Source organism: Gossypium raimondii, chromosome 5 (genome assembly GCF_025698545.1).
Source record: "Gossypium raimondii isolate GPD5lz chromosome 5, ASM2569854v1, whole genome shotgun sequence".
NCBI lineage: Eukaryota > Viridiplantae > Streptophyta > Magnoliopsida > Malvales > Malvaceae > Gossypium > Gossypium raimondii.
In genome coordinates, this window is record NC_068569.1 from 40,745,145 (window position 1) to 40,749,366 (window position 4,222).

The 4,222-nt window shown below is 29.0% G+C and overlaps 1 long non-coding RNA gene across 1 annotated transcript; it reads right to left on the bottom strand.

Annotated features, from left to right (window-relative positions):
* Window positions 1-2,640: 2,640 nt before the first annotated feature.
* LOC105766097 (uncharacterized) lies at window positions 2,641-3,608 on the bottom strand. The gene is made up of 2 exons (XR_001125012.2): window positions 3,037-3,608; window positions 2,641-2,933 (listed from the first exon to the last, which is right to left on the bottom strand). It is a non-coding gene; the product is annotated as an uncharacterized LOC105766097 (long non-coding RNA).
* Window positions 3,609-4,222: the final 614 nt, after the last annotated feature.

Below are 4,222 nucleotides of genomic sequence, written 5' to 3' on the forward strand. Positions count from 1 at the left end.
TACATTCAGCTCTAGTTATGTTATTTGGTCCAACATGCTAAGGACACAAGTTACTATAATATTATTTGACATAATATTATATTAGATGTTATTTGACGAGATTGGTCATTTTATTTTTATGTGATGGCATAATTTAAAAAGAAAAGAAAAGATAATTCCCTTAAGTATTCAATTAATATGTATTTATCATTGGTTAAATATGCTTAATTGGATTTTCACATTGGTTAAATAGTTTATTTTAATCTTGAGTGTCGATTGTTGTTTTCTTCAAGATTTGAGTTTTATGAAAATAGCTAGTTCAAACATTCCAATACCTATAGCCAATAGGTTTAAGGAATATGAAAGTGCTCTCAAACATTAAAAATCGACTACTTCAAAGGTGTTCGATGAAATGACAAAACTTGAATGTGAGAACAATGATTAACTGAAGGCACAATGTAATCACTGTAAGAGTATCTACTCTACTAACTCTTCTAGTGGAACCTCCCATTCAAGACGTCATCTAAATAATTGTTTGAAAAAAATTTATTAATTATATCACTCAATACACCGTAGTCACTCAACCATCCTTAGAGGTGGTCTATCTATACAAACCTACAAGTTTGACATTAATAAGTGTTGTCGAGCGATTGCTACTCTTCTTATGTGTGACAAACATTCATTTAGGACAGTTGAAGAACCGGGATTTGGATAAATGATGAGTATTGCTACTCCTAATTTTAAGAATATAAATAGGAAAACAACTACTAAGGATGTCCTAATGTATTATGCAAAAGAGAGAGATTATGTTAAAAAAGAGTTGGCTAAAGCACCTGGTTTAATTTGTCTAACTTCTGATAATTGAAACTTTGAGCATACTAATGATGAATACATTTGCATTACTGCTCATTAAGTTGACAAAGATAGGATGCTACAAAAAAGAATCTTAAGGTTCACATAGCAAATGAACTTATTTTATGTTTATCTTAGTGGGGTATAGACAAGAAATTTTTTAACATCACTTTGGATAATGCTTCATATTATGATGTTATGGTTTCTTATCTTAACAACCGTTTTCATGCGAACCGAGCTCTTTTGTGTGATGGTATTTTTTTTTCAAGGTAGATCTTGTGTATATATATTGAATCTTATAGTTAAAGTTGGTTTGGAACTTGCTGGTGATGTTGTTGAAAAGATTCAAAATGGAATTAAGTACATAAAAAAAAGTGGAAAATTCGTAGGAAAAAAATTTATGATGTGACCAACAAAAACTTTCATTTGAATATGACCAAAAAGTTGCATCAAGATGTGTGTGTGAGATGGAATTCTACTTATTTGATGCTTGAATCTGTTCTTTACTACAATGATGTGTTAGATTATTGGGGCCAACAAGATAAAGATTATCAAACATTTGCTCTTTTTGATGAGTGGAGAAATGTTGTTATTCTTTGCAAATTTTTTAAAGTCTTTTAAGATGTGATTTGTGTTTTTTCTAGTTCTAATTGCCAAGGTTAATCTTTATTTTAGAAGGGTTTGGAAGGTTCACAAGTTGTTGCTTGATACACATAAAGGTCCTCATTCTTTTTTAAGTTCAATGGTTAAGTACACGCAAGAGAAATTTAATAAATATTGGGCTGAGCATTCTTTGATATTGTCATGTACTGTCATTTTAGATCTTCGTTACAAGTTAATTATGTGCACTATTGCTTCACTACAATCTATGATTCTCATGCTTCAAACTTTGTGCAAATCATTGTTAGCAACTTAAACTATTGTTTATTATGTTAAGAACTCCAATTGCACGTCTTCCTCTTTGGTCGTGAGTTTTAATGTTTTGGGTAATAATCATGTTGATTATAGTTTGTGTCAATTTAATGTTAATAAAGTTGATTTGGAAGGAGATTATGATGAAAGTGATACTTATAAACGATATTTAAGTACATCCAGTACTAAGAGTGAAAAGTCATAGTTGGACATTTATTTGGAAGAACTATAGCTTGTGATCTTTTGTCAATTCTAATATTAAGTGTGGCTACCGAGTCGACTTTTAACATGGGAAAAAAATTATCACACCTTTGAGGAGTTTACTTAAACAAAAAATGGTTTAAGTCGTGTACTTTCATGATTGTTATTCTTGTTTTATTATTATAACAATTTATCAATTTAATTATCTAACTATTTATTCTTATTTCATATTAGAAATTGATTGCAAAATTGATAAGAATGATGATGACGATAAAGACCATGATTTTTCGTTTCCTTTATAGACATATAATTTAACTTACAATTTATAATTTGTTATAAAATCAAATATGTTTATGGTTTGATACATATAAATATTTTAGTTAGTTAAATTATATTTTGCAAGCTGTTTTTTTTGGTTTGTACTGTTTTAGGGCCATTTCGTGGCCGTTTTTAATGTTGTTCTACTTTCACTTTTAATTTTGTTTGTATTATTAAAATATTTATTTTATTATTAATTTCACTACTATTTTAATTATAACTATTTTAAGCTTTGTAATGTATTTTAAATTTGTTAATTTTCGCCTAATTTAGTTTATTGTTAATTTTACTATTATTTTAATTGTAATTATTTTAATATTTAATCTATTTAGTAAACTTGTTTTATTTTTAAAATTCGTTTACTATGAAACGGCCTGGTTGAGCCCAAATTTAGTGTATATAATTTAGATAGAATTTGGTTTTCGAAACAGGCTAGACACAAACTCTGATAATACCATGTCAGAATAATATAACATGTAAGAGGCCTCTTCCTCGGCACAAATGGACACTTCGTGATTCGTTTTCCTCCACGAGATTTCTACAGAATTCATCTCCAGTCCAGGGCTCCTGGCGTTTTGAATTTGTCAACAAACATTTGAAATATGACAAACTTCTACAAATCATGAAAGCTGCAGCTCTCAGTTGCTGTTCTCTGAAAATCACAGCCAGATCTAATACCCAATATTCACTAGGAAACTCCTTGGAAAATTATGAAATTAAAACAAAATAATTATAAGAACTAAAGAAGAAAATTATAAGAAAAGGAAACCAAACCTTAAAAGAAGCAAACAAAAGGGAATGGATCCAAGGCAGGGAAGGGGAGCAACGGTTGGAAATCAAGGGTATGGGAGGGGTTGGTAAGAATTGCCCCTTTGGATTGAACAAAGGTCATAATTCTTGCCCAACTCTCCCACACCTCCAACTCCCAACACCACTCTCTCCCTTTCTCTTACTGCTTGAAAATTTCATAGATGAGAGAAACAAGAGATAGATGGAGGAAGCTGAAATGGGCAAACGAAGAGAAGGGATCATAAAAAGGAGTGTTCCGATCTACATCTCGAAGAGCCTCCAATATCATCAACACTCTACCCCTCTCTCCCTCTCTCACGTATCGAAGACTTGCTGCGTGAGAAAGACGGATTTATAAAGGGAACGAGAAGAGTGTAGATAAGATGGTAGGTAAAGGTCCTTGTATTTATCTCTGTTTACGAGAAAAGAAATGGAAACCGCGTGATGTTGAAGCAACCCGGAAAAGGGCCCAAACCCAAAAGTCAGAGCTACTGGTTTTCATGTTCGGTCGCGTCAGTCGCTAGGAAAAATTTGAATGTTTTTGGGGGTAATTGATACTTTTCTCAAACTATTATTATCTTTTTCATTAAAGTTATTCAGTTCTTTAGATTGTTTTTATTATTCATTTATCTTTTATTATTTTATTTTTAAAAATAAATACAAAATAGAAATAAATAATATCTTATTTTATAATTAAAATATTTTAAAATTTTAAAAATTAATTAGAAAATTATTTATTTCAATTTTATAAAAATACTTTATACAAATAATATAAATAATAACAACTTATATAATAATTTAAATCATTTTTATAAATAATTTATAACATATCCTATTATATACCCTATGTGGGTGAAAAGAAAAAAATAATGTAAAAATATATTTAAGCAACGATTTAAAAAAATTAATTACTAAAATAATTAAAAAGTGTAATCATATTTAACCCTATTAAGTTTATTTTTTATTGATTTTACTTAATTAAGTTGGTATTTAATTAATTCGTGATGTGAGACTAAAGCAAAAGTTTTAAGTTAGTATAAATATTCATTTATAGGTTAGTATTTGATTTATTAAGAGTGAAAATTTTAATTCCAGCAATCAAAATTTTAAAAGAATATTTTTAAAATTTTGTTTACTACACTCTAAAATAAATGTGGGTAGTTTATTTATG